This window comes from Ailuropoda melanoleuca, chromosome 14, assembly GCF_002007445.2.
Source record: "Ailuropoda melanoleuca isolate Jingjing chromosome 14, ASM200744v2, whole genome shotgun sequence".
NCBI lineage: Eukaryota > Metazoa > Chordata > Mammalia > Carnivora > Ursidae > Ailuropoda > Ailuropoda melanoleuca.
The window spans coordinates 75,625,376-75,639,889 of NC_048231.1; the positions used below are offsets into that span (position 1 = coordinate 75,625,376).

At 40.0% G+C, this 14,514-nt stretch overlaps 1 pseudogene; it reads left to right on the forward strand.

Moving 5' to 3' along the window:
• Window positions 1-261: 261 nt before the first annotated feature.
• Window positions 262-957, forward strand: LOC100465608 (annotated as a pseudogene).
• The last annotated feature ends 13,557 nt before the right edge of the window (window positions 958-14,514 follow it).

Genomic DNA, 14,514 nt, shown 5'->3' on the forward strand with positions numbered 1-14,514 from the left:
AAAAAAAAATAGTTCAGATTAGCAGAAAAAAATATATTGCTCTTGCCAACTTAGTAGCTATTTAATTCAATATTCTGACCTTGGTTACTGGGTCAGGCAAAGGTCCATCAATAAATCAATAAATATTTGATGAGCATCTCTGATTATCAAATGTTACTGATGCTCTCATATTAATGATGGTGGCTACTGCTGAGCAGAACACAGAATACCTCTGCCAGCACAGGGAAAGTTTCTAGGCCTCCCCCTTTCAGCTCACCACCAATGCCTGAAATTACCAGCATGTTCATGGTGCTACGCAATTGCAGACTGTCTGGCCCCAAGCAGAGAGGAAGGGGCAGAGGAGGTGGGGGTGTCAACCAGTTTGGCAACAAGTATATCCAACTAACCAAGCCCCTCACCCTGGAGTGCACCATCAATCTGTATCCTCTTACTAATTATACTTCTGGTATAAAAAGTCCCTCAATAAGGACAGCTCTATAGCAGCTAGATTTCATTGCATGAGTGAGGACTTCGATAAAATTGGAAAGAGGAAGGTCATAGAAGGGGTTCTGATTGTGCATGAGTACTGGCTGGCCCATGCATACTGCTACAGCTGGGAACAACTTCAAGTTACCAAGTTAAGTGGTGAACTTAACTCAGGAGAAGTTGAAGGACTAAAATACTTAATGACAGGGATACGGAGCTGTCAAGGTCATTGTTGATTGCACTGGTAACTGGCAGAGACCAAATTTTGAACCTCCTCAATATCCATGCATTTCTGCACATGTTACACAACCTAAGGAACATAAGAAGTTGTTTTTGGTTCAACTTCAAGAAGAAGCCTTATTTGCAGACCCTAAAAATCATAAGCTGGTAGCTGCACCATTGTTTGAATTATGTGATGATGCCCCAGGGTAAGGACCCATCATTTCTAGTCTCCCTAAGCTTTTGGGCAGGTTCAATTTTATATACAACTGAATTCCGGAGCAGTAGAGAAATAAAAGAAGCTGTCTCTATGAGCACAGCTATACACAGTGTGGAATAAATATGGCAGAAGAAATGTTTAGGGTTATTTTTTTTTGTTTTATCTTTTTCCCAATCCCTAAAATGTCAGCTACTGTCCATTGTTGAATAGTAAAGTTAATGTAAAAAAAACTAGATAGTGGTGTAACCAAATATGAAAATATTTAATGTACTTTTTGTTCTACATATACATTTTTTAATATATTAAAGAAAGTGGACTTCAAAAACAAATTTCCTAGCAAGCCATATCCTCTTTAGGTCTCAGTGTATCATATCAACCTTAACCAAATCTTACCATAACTACACTGCAGTCATGACTGTGCTTGTTTACATCTCATCCTTATCCTAGCCTTTTACTCTGGTGTTTTGTTCCAATGTATTAGGACCAATCAGCAGTCTCAAAGTGCTCATCAGCATGTGACTTCTCTTTCCTTTCCTTTTCTTTCCTTTTCCTTTTCCCTTTCCCCCTTGCTTTGCTTTGCTTTCCTTTGTTTTCCTTTTCTTTCTTTCTTTCTTTCTCTTTCTTTCTTTCTTTCTTTCTTTCTTTCTTCCTTCCTTCCTTCCTTCCTTCCTTCCTTCCTTCCTTCCTTCGTCTTCTTCTCTCATCCTTTCTCCCTCCCTCCCTTCCTCCCTCCCTTCCTCTCTTTCCCTCTCTCTCTGTCTCTCTTTCTTCCAAAAAGCCCCATGTGTGTCATTGCTCTAGGGTAGTACTTTACAAGCTTCAGTGAAGACAAGAATCACCAGGGCCCTTGTTAAAATGCAGGTTCTGATTTCAGTAGGTCTGGCTGTTGAGGGCAAAATTCTGCATTTCCAATGAGCTCCCGGGAGGTGCAAATGCTACTAGTCTGTGGAACATACTTTGAGTAGCAAGGCACTATTTCTCAAGATCCCTTACAGCATGGTGACTATAGCTAAAAATACTACATTGTATACTTGAAAGTTGCTATGAGAGTAGAGTTTTAATGTTCTCACTGTAACAACAAAATGGTAATTATGCAAGATAAAGGGTATGTTAACTAACCTTATTTTGGTAAACATTTCACAGTATATACGTGTATCAAATCATTACATTGTACACCTTGAACTTACTTAGTGTTATACGTCAGTTTTAGCTCAATAAAACTAGAAAAGAAACCCTTACAATGCTTCAATTCTAAGCATTTCTTTAAACAGACATAGCTGGTGGGGCAGGAAATACAAGAAGAGACTTTGCCTGCTTCTGTTATTCTATTATTATAATCTATTAACCATGCAATATAATGGTTAACAATTCCTGAGGACTCTCTTTTTGCCATGCATCGTGCAACATGCAGTGACTGCATTTATTATTTCCTTTAGTCTTTACAACTATCCTGTGAAGTAGGAATTATTATTTCTTTTTTTAAAGATTGATTTTAGAGAAAGAAGAGAGAGAGAGTGGGCATGCATGTAAGCAGGGGAAGGGGCAGAGGGAGAGGGAGAATTATACTCCCCACTGAGGAGGGAGCCCCACGAGGGGCTTCATCCCAGGACCCCAAGATCATGACCTGAGCTGAAACCAAGATTCAGATGCCTAACTGACTGATCCACCCAGGCACCCCGGAATTGTTATTTCTGTTTTACAGCTGAGAAAACTGAAGCCTAGAGAGGCTGAGTAACTTGTTCAAGGTCACATCAACTAGTTAATCCATGGCAGAGAAAGGAATTGAACACAAGCAGTCTAGCTTAGGGTCTAAACTCTTCACTCACTATCCTATCTCTTTCATACTATACTTACTGAGCCAAAATATAACAACATTTGGTTCTAAAGCAATAGATTAATCTATTGCTCATTCAGTGTACTTACAACTAGAAATCCTTAAGAGCTCTTTCCCAATCATTGGGAAAGGGTGAGATACAGGCGATTTATAAAAATACTACCTACTTTGCCTCAGGGAATGTCTCCTAGTTAAATTGCCAGAACTCTAGGTAGCTCACTACCACCCAGTAGTCATGAGCCGTCACCTATTCTTGTTTCCCCCACTCCTATCACCATACCTGCCACCCTGGAGCTTCCACTGGCTCTGAAAGTGTTCCCTGGTTTCATGATGAGCAAATAAAGGACAGCTCTGGCCACTTCCCAGACCACACTCCCAGACCCATCCAGGTAAATTCTACCTTCCTCCACCAATCAAGAAGAAAAGTGTAGACACTGAGCCAGTTGTGACCCACAAAAATGAATTCAGGCTTATTAATTTCTAGTGAGAAAAGGCTATAACAAATCAGGGAGCATTTTGTGTAAGTGACCTCATCTCCTATTTGTACCCTTAATGGAGAAACTGAAATTGTCAAATCAGTGGAATATGTTGCCTCCTTTTGCGCACAAATAATTTATTTTAAGACTTTTCATGCCTTCAGGGTTCCCTTTTCTGGGTCGCAAATGATAAAGCACACAAAATTTTATTCATTTCTATCATGGTCCTGGAAATGTTAAAAATCATATTCTGCTTTTAATAGCTTCTCTATCAATACAGGTAGTAACCTCTTAACCAGCCTCCCATCTCTAACTGCTATTCCTGCCAGTCTGTCTTAACTGTGGAACAATTCACTTGTGTGAGCTCTCATTTATTAAGTGCAGACTACAGCTAAGTGCTTTGCAGAATATATACAGCATTAGAACTTTGTGGGATTCTTTGTGGTTTTGTATATTGATGACAATAATATGTCTTACATTCATGTACTTCTTTATATTTTTCAAAGGGCTTTTGTGTTCTTTATCTCATTTGATCCAAAACTTCTTGCAAGAGAAGTAGAATAAATATTATTCTATCTATTTTATAAATAAAAAACCTTGAGTGTCATAGAGGTTAAGTGACTTGTTCTGGGTTAGACAACAAGTTTTGTCAGTGTGAGTTTGGAACTGGGAGTTCCCTAACTCACTGTACACTTTTTTTCAGGACAGAAAAATGCAAAACAAAGCAAAATTTGCGCCAACCACCAACACTTAATAAATGTTATCATTTTGTCATGGAAGGAAGGAGGGGAGGAAGGAGGGAATAGTACTTCTGGTGGGTGGTTCACAAAGGAGATGGAATTTTATCTCACACTTGAAGGGTAGCTGAAATGTTAATGACCAGTAGGCGAAGGAATTGGTACAAGCAACAGTGTGGCTATATGACCACCCATTGATATGCAAATTGGGTTTATGAGGCATTGGGTACAAAAATATGACTAGAGCAGGAGACTTAACTAGGAAGTTAGTAAGAAGTACACGGAGATCAGACGGTAGAGAATCTTGAATACCAGCCTAGGTAAGGCGATTCATATTTGCATAGTTGAATACTGATATGAAGATGGTGCATATTGCTTTTTAAGTCAGCCCATTTTATCTCAACAATAACCACCAGGCTTAATGCTGGGCAAAGTACAAAGGGTATTTGGCCTTGTGATCTTTCCAGCTGAGGTCTTATCCCCACTACTAAACACCCCTTGCTCAACCTTTGATCTGAACCACTATATTTGTACACATACAGTGCAAGGGTTAGGCCACAAGTCTCAGTGCTTGACCATTCTTTGTTGAGAAGTATTTGCAAGAAGTCTCTCATGGTAATAAGTAACTGAAATCCATTTTACTAGTTACAACAATTAGCCATATTTTTTTATTGCAATCAAGCAATTGAACTTAAATATTAAGGAAATGCAAAACAATAATAGTATACTATATGTGGTCATATAGGTCTTTAAAAAAGGAAAAAGAGGGGCACGCCTGGGTGGCTCAGTCAGTTAAGCATCTGACTCTTGATCTCAGTTCAAGTCTTGATGTCAGGATCATGAGTTCAAGTCCCATGGTAAGGGAAAAATAATAAAATAAATAAAATTAAATTAAAATTAAACAAAAGAAAGAAAGAAAAAGCACCTGGACCCTATATACTGTGGACTCATTGCATTTAGCCCAGATCCAGCATCTTCTTGTTACCTATTTCCATCCTTGGTGATGGGAATTCCAGTTGAGGAAAGGAATAGTGGGATTCTGTAGAAATTCCCTGGTAAAAAGAATACTTAATCATGTTCCCTAGAGCCTACTGACAACATTAGAATTTCTCAACCTTGACAGTATTAGCATTGTGGGCCTAATAATTCTTTGTCGGGGCTGGGGTAAGGGGCTGTTCTGTGCATCGGAGGTGTATAACGTCATCCATGGACTTCACGTACTAAATGCCACTATTAAGCCCCTAGTTGTGAAGCCCAAAAATGTCACCAGATAGTGCCAGATATCCTCTGGATGGCAAAATTGCCCCTGGTTGAAAAGCACTGGACCACAGCACCAAATCTCAGAATCTTAACAATAGGTTTGAAAAAAAAAAAAAAAACTAAGAAAATAAATGAACTAGCCTATTTCCCTAAGCTTTCCAGTTCATCAAGACGTTGCTATATAATCTCATTTGCCCAGGTAAACCTATCCAAACCAATAATGAGAAGGGAAAGAAAGAAAAAGGATGACAGAAAATAAATCCCAGCTATGAACCAGTTAACTAACATTCCACACGAAGTTATAGACAATTTCCCCCAAGAAATTAAATTCCTTTACAAAAGTACCCTGAGGACTTTAACACAAATCACTCTTCTTACTTGAGACTATTTATCATTTTTTAGAGCTTATAAATTATACACACCAGCAGCAATTTTATACACCAACAACCACAATAACCCAGACACAAAACAGAGCAGTTGAAGGGTACACTCTAACAAAGAGAGAAAGAGATGAAGGGAGGGGGCAAGAGAGGAACTAACCGTGCTCTCCTTTAGAACTCTCCTCTCAGGGACATCACTTTTCCTTTCTGTCCTCACTGTCTGAATAGATTTCATCTTCCTTTAAAAGACAAGTCACAATCTGTCCCTGAAGACAGCCGTTATCATTAAAACACTCCGCTGGGGGCAGAGGGGCAACATTACTCAGTGTGAGACAGGACATGTGAGAGGATGTGTGACACTTTTCCTTCAGGGCCAGCATTTTGGAGAATGGAGGGACTAAAACAGGACTCCCAGAGGTCAACCCTTCCATCCTCTGGTTGAGGCTGCCACCTAAACCATTTAAGAAGGAAAGTAGTCAATTCCCTCAATTTACATTTCCCAGAGTTGGAGTTGTTTTCACATTTCACGCAATTAAAAGAGTGAAGATAGATCCCAGAGCAATAACATTCCTCTCCCAGTGATATCCTATGCTCCCCTTAGTGCTCCTGATCTGAACATCACTTAAAATGATCAAGAATCAGATACTAGATACTCGTCTGTGCAGCACATAGAATATATCACTCCTCCCTCCCATGTTGGGGGTGAAAAGAAACCAGATGAAGGACACTCACATAGTGGCCAACCTCCATTGTGGCACTTTTCCTCTCCCCATTATTTTGGTTAGTAACCTACATATCACAGTTAAGCTGCACACCATCTACACAACTCAAAAGATAGAAAATAAAGTAATTACAGTATTTAGAGCTGGAAGGCACCTTGAAACATCTCTATTTCTAAACTCATTTAACAAAAAGGGAAAGCTAGAGCTAGAGAGGTAAAATGACACTGCCTAATGTCATTCGGCTCATCAGTGACCTGTGAGAATCAGATCCCTGTCTCCTGACTCTGGAATGCTCTGACATTAAGGCTGATTCTCAGGAGCAGTGACAGAAAACCCAGCTCACAATGGCACCAGAAGGGGAAAAAAAAAATTGGGAGTTCTAATAACCAAACAAATCAGAGATAGTGTTCAGTTTTATGAGACTGTCCAGCAGCTATTCTGCTTCTTAGTACCACCCCAATTCCCTTTGAGTCATCACTGTGTCTCCTATTCTCAGCCATGTGGTTTGGGTGTATTTGGCCTCACTGCCAGACCCATGTATCCTCCTTTTAGATTCACAGGTAGCTGCAAACCCTGCACAGATTGCTTTCCTTCCAGTGAAGAGAAATAGGAACATCGGGAAGGTGGGCATATTGAAGGTAGGATTGGAACTGAGAGCCCCAAATGTACGCCTTTCTTTTGTTTGAAGCTGATACTAAGAAGTTTCTATTATTATATCACCCCAGAGGGCTTGTGAGAGCACACAACTAGAGAGGCCCAAGACTTTCCACCAGATATCACAGGGCAACTGCTGTGGAATATAATTCCAATTGCCTAACTCAAAGTCCCCTGGATCCAACCAGGAATTAACAAGAGAGGTCCCAGACAACTCTACCAAACAACAGAACATTATGCTTACGTTCCAAGCCACTTCAGGTAAACACTCTAATCTTAAATGAAATCCCACATGTGCTGAAAATCAATGACTCCATTTATTACTAGTTATGAGTTTATGCTGCTCGGGTTATTACCAGAAGGCGGAACAAGTCTCCCTTTATATCTTTATTTTTAAAAAATATTACCCAAGTAATAACAACAATTATATTTTATATTTTTTAACCTAAGGATCATATTTGACTAGCATTTTTATACTCTCCAAAACCTAACATAACTGAAAAAGACAAATACCATGTGATTTCATTTATGTGTAGAATCTGAAAAGCAAAACAAATGAACAGACAAAACAAAACAAATAGACTCCTAGATAACGGAAAACAATATGCTGGTTGCAAGAAGAGTGGGGGATGAGGGAATGGGTAAAAGTAGGGAAAGGGATTAAAAGGTACAAACTTCCAGTTATAAAATAAAATAAAAAAAAAAAACACAGGGATGCAATGTAGAGCATGGGGAATATAGTCAATAATATTGTAGCAACTTTGTATGGTAGCACCTGGCAGCTAGATTTATCATCGTGATCACTTCCTAATGTGTATAAACATTGAATGACTGTGTTGTCTGCCTAAAACTAATGTTGTATGCCAACTACACTTCAATTTTAAAAAACCCTATTATATATTGTCTCATTTGATCATCACAAGGCATTATTGATCCCCATTTTATAGATGAGGACAACTGAGCCACTGGTTCAAAGTGATTACCCAGTAATAATAGTAAAAGAATGGTACAACCAGGATTCACGACATAGGATTAAGACACATTTGCTTAATATGATGCTAAGAGTAGGGGTCCTTTATTTTTCTTGTAATGGCTCCAAATATATAATTCTCCTTCTCTGTCTTCAGAGCTTTGAAAGTTTATCTAATCTCCATAAAGACATAGATAGAACCTAAAGCAGACACAAAAAAAATGCTTTTCAAGTAGCATGACGTTATTGAGAACTTCTGACAGGTTCATTCAAATTTCATGAAACTCTGATTGGGTCTTCTGATCCTGCTAAAGGCCTTACTGTAGCAATGTGTGTGTATGCTTGTGTGTGTGCACGCAAACACATGCATGTGCATGCACATATCAGCATAAAATAATAGAAGGGCAACATGTGATAGACCATACTATGAAAACGAAAGGCTGAAAATTGCATTTATTTTTTACATGGCGCTATTGATTTTAGATTGGGATTTGTCATTTTACATAGCCACTTAGGTCAGCTGACATTCAAAGTGATTCCTTAGCTATGATATTTACACTGACTCTTACTCCTCTTTCTACTACAAATAAATAAGCATTTTGGACAATAACAATGATCTTGTCTGTGAATCTGGAGACACTTTTTAAATCCCATGCTCTGAGAAGCAGCACTAAGACAATCAGAGGTGTTTAACTCTGTCATCCAGATATTCATTTACCTGGATCTATTTTTTCTATTTGTTTTTACAATCATCAGTGATGAGGAAATTTGGCCACTCCATTGAAGTTTCAGAAGAGATAGCCAGAGGTTTTGAATTACTTCCCAATTCATGCTGGAAAGGTCCAGAAAGGCAGAAGAGGCTGGTAGCAGACAATTTATAGAGCAGGGGGATGGAAGAGCTGTTTCAGGCATTGTCGTGGGAAGAGACAGAAGAAGGAGATGGGGACGTGGAGAAGACTAGACATCTCCTCCCACCACTGCTTCAAATGGGCCAGCTCCAAGTCTGTTTCATATGTTGAGATTTTGCTTAAGAATTATTATGCTAATCTCTGGCTCCAAAGACATACTGAAAAAGCTTCGAAAATTTTGAGAGCCATTCAGACAAAATGATTTGGCCCATATTACATAGTCCCTGCAAAACAAGGATCACAGCCCAAGTAATCCATGTCCCAGTACTGTTCTCATCAGCAGTCTACATCCTCCTGACTTCCTACCTCTAATCTCACTTCATCTTCACAGCAACCAGGCAAAGTAGATAAAATTAACCTTATTATATAGATGCAAAACTACAGCCCAGAACTTCAGAGTGCCTTGGCTATCTAGACTAAGGTTGGAATACCTACATCTCCTGACTACAAACTCCCAGGTTGTTAGCACTATATGCACCATGTCTCAATGCAAAAGACAGTGGGTTTTTTAAAAATATATATGAGTCATGCTATCTCCTTTTCCTATTTTAATTTAAATTGTCTTCTGCAGACACCACCTTGTCTCTTCTGAAATATTCTTTGTCTTTTATCTTTGCGTCAGTTTCTTCTCTATTAAACTGATTGTGTCTGTGATGCCCTTCCAAGATGACCTCTGCCTGGCACAGAAAGCCATCCAACAGGCCATTTGTCACACCTCATCTCTTCTCTTTTATGAAAGGGACAAAAGGCTGTCTTTGAGACCCCTTTGGAAGTGTTTTCATGCTAATCTAAGAATTACTGTTGTGTTTGTTTTCTAGCTGGTGCAGTGTGAAGCCATTCATGGGGCCACATGGACCTTGTCTAGTCACATTCCAGGCCATTCTTGGAACATTTTGGAGAAACGCATCATCGCTCTGCTGGTGGGAGACAAGTCTGTGTCCCTGCCTAAGGCTGGCAGCCAATGCCTCTACGCCCTTGATTGCACATGAAAACATCTCCTGCCATTTCTGCCAGGCAGCCCAGTACACACATAGGGAGAGGGGAGCAGAATTAAATGTTCATCCAAAACAAGAAAAAAAATAAATAAATAAAACACCAGGAAGAAAACAACCACCTCCTAAATGCCTAAATGTGTATCTCTCTGGAAAACAAGGAAAGAAAATGAGCTGAGCACTTTAGTTAAGGAAAGGCAAGCTTTTCCCAAACAACCTGAGTTGTTATGGGGTAACAGAAATAGATCCAGAATGGGAATTGGGAGACATGAACACTAATTCTGATTCTGCCACTAACTAGCTGTGTGACTTTGAGCGCATTCTTTTATTTTGTCCTTATAAAGTGAGGCTAATATCTTAAACCCCATAAGGATTAAATGAAATAATGTTCACTGATTAACTTGATAAGCAAAACCAAACCAATAGCCTTCTGGGTCTCAATCTCTCAATCTGTAAAATGAAGGTAGAACTATGTCTCCTAACCCAGCTATGTATCTGAAATACCTAGGGAGCTTTTAAAAAATCTGATTTGGGGGCCTCACTAAAATCTTGAGCATTAGGGCCCAAGAACATGTTTTTGTTTTAGTTCACCATGTTATCTGAATGTGGCCTGCCCAGAAATGGTTTTTGGTTCTCCTGGACTATCCACTGAAGGTCACCAGCTCAGTGTTTTGTGATTCTCAAAGAAGACAAAACAAGGGTGCCTGGGTGGCTCAGTTGGTTAAGCATCTGCCTTCAGCTCAGGGCATGATCTCAGTGGAGCCCTGTATAGGGCTCTCTGCTCATCAGAGACCCTACTTCTCCCTCTCTTCCCCACTCATGCTCTATATCTCTCTCAAATAAATAAATCTTAAAAAAAAAAAAGACAAAGCAGCTGATGTGAGCTAAAGTTGCCTATAATTTCACCATTAAAGATTCAGTATTTTGAGTTATAAAAATTTTATTTTCAAAAGTCCCTTATTAAAAGGTAAATATCCTTCATAGGGGCAATATCCTCATCCAGTGCAGTTCATTTTTTGATCCTTATCAACTATACTACTGATTAAGCGCATACTTAACATAGTGGAACACAAGAAATGCCTGTGTATGTATGAGGGTAGAATTTTCTAGAATATCTTTATTTTCAAATATGGTAACTGAGCCCCAGAGAGCTTATACGTAGGGAGATCATATAATTTTCATCCAAAATGAGAGTAAAAGGGGAATTATTGATAGTCGCATTAGACATAAACCAGGGCATACACAAATATATGTTCCTCCTAGTTAAAAGGAATTGTCTACATCACAAAGAAAGTTAACATTTGAGAGAAAGAGACTAGAAATACCAAAGAATGGGACTAGAACTTCAGCCTCCCGACTTCTTCACTGACCCATGCCACAACCTGTGTGATTCAAATTCATTTCATTCTGGGTCCATGTTCACCCTTATTTCTCAGAAACAAGCTAAAAATATATACCCTACTCTTCCCCTTCTTTCCTATCTCCGTATTCTAGTTGGCCCATTTTGGGGCTTGGAGTCCATCACATCTCTGACATTTCATTGACTCAGAGAATTCACTAAGAGTCAAAGGTGCCTCTCCTTTGGATAAGCAAAGATACCTGCTATGCAAGATCAGCAGAAGCCCATGTAAATATCAGGACTCTACCCAGATCCTTAGAAACATTCCCATCCGAAGACAAATGTTCTTAAGGCTGTTGCATGACTCTGACAGTCCTGTATTAATTCTCCAGAAACTGTGCTTTGCCCCTCTGATTCCCGTCTGCGGTGCCTTAACTGAACGCAAGCAGCCAGTCTGTCAATACCCACCAGGCAGCAGGAAAAATGTCTCTTCCCAATATTAGATTTTCTAATATCACTTGTCGAACAAAGGTTATTTCACTCTGGCTTTATTTCTGGGAGATGACTCCTGGGTTGGTAATGACCCTTTTCCTATACCCCTATTCTCAGTCAGCCATATTAACAGGTACCAAACACCAGGCTTGGGATTTAAAAATAAATAAATAACCTGTTTTTCAGTTCCCCTTCATGCTTGAAAGGAAATTTGTAAATTGTCAACTTGACTTAATTTTTCCTCTGGACTCACACCTATTTGCTGTAATAAGAATTTCCCCCCTGGGCTTCACTCATCTGCAGCATGTGGCAGGAAAAAGGGGGATTAGGATTGTATTTGTCGACTTTTCCGGGAGGATTTTCTTTCAGCAAGTCTGCTATCAATTCTGTCTGCCGAAATAGCATTTTAATGTGTTACCTGCCGGTCAAGTATGTTCTGTTAAGTTAACTTCTGCCTCTGCTGTGTTTTCTGATGCTGTTTACCATTATTTTTTCCCATTGTTATCAAGCTTATTATTTTTAATACAAATGTGGATTATGCTATTTTGATCATGTCTCTATTTCTGCAATACATGAGTTGAAAAGAGAAAAGGGGAGGGCATAGAGAAGGCAGCAAACTGGGCCTTCTCCTGCTGGAAAGACTCTTTTAATGAGTTTTATTCTGTAGATGGGGAGATGCTCTCAACCTCCCTGGCCCAGTAAGATGTGATTTCTTGACAGTGAGCGTACTGCAAATGCATTTTTATCAGGGCCCTATAAGGTGGACACCGAGGGGATTTCTCCAGTATTTAACAAAGCCATCTATTTGCAACACAAAGTAATGCTTTGTTTACCTTTCCTCTTTGTCCTGGGCATGGTATTATTCTAGAGGCATTGCTTCTCCCTTGCAAACTGTCAGTGGCCAAGGGTACTTTTCAGTGTGTTTGGGATCATAATTGGCAAAAATTTCTGCTCAGTAGTGAGACAGAAGTAAAGGTCAGACACGACCCCAGTGGGGGCCATTCTCCAGTTTGCATGACACAGACACCAAAGTACCTTGCCCATTCTCCAAAGTTCACAGATCCTTCTCCATATTCCAGGGACACATCCTTTCCTCCCTGCCAGATAATTAGCAGCAGCAGCGAGCCCAGCCAACTTGTCACTGGGCACTCAATGGTGCTCCTTTCCTCCAAGCTCATTTCCTTGGAAGGTGAGAGCCATTATCGTAAAGAGGGATATTGTAAATTCTGTTCTTTCTGCTACACCATGGCTCTGAACAGAGAAATTTGTGTTTTCTGCCAGGAAGAAGAATAACATTTATTTAATGGATGCTGAGCAAAAGGTATTCACATTTCATGCTTCGGGGCTTAAGGCGATCCTAGATCAGTAGGGAACTTTTCCAGGCTCCAAATTGTACAACTGGGTAAGTGCTTAGTGCTAACAACCCTTCTGTCCCCATCCAGGCATGGTCTGAGGTCACCATCTCAGGGGTGCCCCCACATCCCCTCAGCTCCTAAATTTGTTCACAAACCATGCTTTACATCCCTGCTCCTGCCGGCTTCCCCTACAAACTTAAACCTATTGGTATTTTTTATAGACAGCTCTGCTCCACTGAATTCCAGTTCTGCTTCACCAGCATCCCAGACCCTTGAAGGGAAGCCTCTACAGTGTTAGAGCTGTAATACATGAGTGTTTTCTCACTCAGCTTTGAGGACAGCTGAAAACCAAGAGGACGGGAGAAAGAGCTTTCAAGCTAGAAAGATCAATCCAGGTTTAACTCATCTTGCACCCTATGTAGTTGGGTAACCATAAATTGCTTTATCTCATTGACAATCAGTTTCCTCACCTGTAAAAAGGAATAATAAATCTTGCCTTGCAGCACTCTTGCAGGGACCAAGTAAAGTCACATGCAGATGTGTGGTCCACAGAGGGCAGAAGTTGCATCACGTCTCCCTTCTCTCGGGGGACTGCAATCTAGTCAGCCTCTAACACTAACTTGCTAAGTAACTCCTGGCAAGTCATTCAAATTCTCTGTGAGTTCATCTTCAAAATGAGGAAGAGAAAAACCTCTATCCTGCCTTCCCTGCAGGATTATTATAAGGATTAAATGAAATATTCATTAAAACAGAAATTTCTACAATGTAAAAAGAAGTGTGGCCAAGAAATAAGGTGTTATTATTATGCTCATGCTTACTCTTATTATCTTTAAATTCTAGAAAATGTATGTTTTAAAATATCATCCACAATTAAGTAGACCCATCTAAAAAATAGAATGATGCCTCTTAATCACATATAGATACAGGCCACAATGCTCTGATGGTAGAAGAGCTAACATAACCTTGTGTCTTGAGAATAGGTTTGCTCTCAGAGCTGGGACAAAAGGTTCCTGGTGGCTTGGTCTCTACATAAAGTGAATAAGGACGGGAACATTTTATTGTATCATAATTAGGTGAAAGCCTTGCATGTAAACCCGTGAAGCACATAACAGACACTCAGTAACTGTCAGATTTCAGCTCTTCATGGTACACCAGTCAGTCTTGGCCTTTCTCTTCACTCCTACTGCTGGCCTCTTGACCCTCTCCACCCTTCCTTCCCATACACTCTGCCCTTTCTCCCCCCAATTCCCAGGGCTATCTGGACTTGAGAAAGGCAATAACCAAGCACTTCCAGTTGCACACTCAATCCTTGCTCCTAGTCTTCCTCGGGCATAAGTTCCCAGTCTCCTAGCTAAGGTTCTAGGAGATTCTGCTTTGTTCTTGGTTCCTGAGCCCTTTCTCACTGATGTCCAGGGAGCTTTCTTTTCTAACCTCAGGACTCCTCACTACTCCCAACTTGACCTCAGATCTTCCAGGATTTAAGACTCTTCT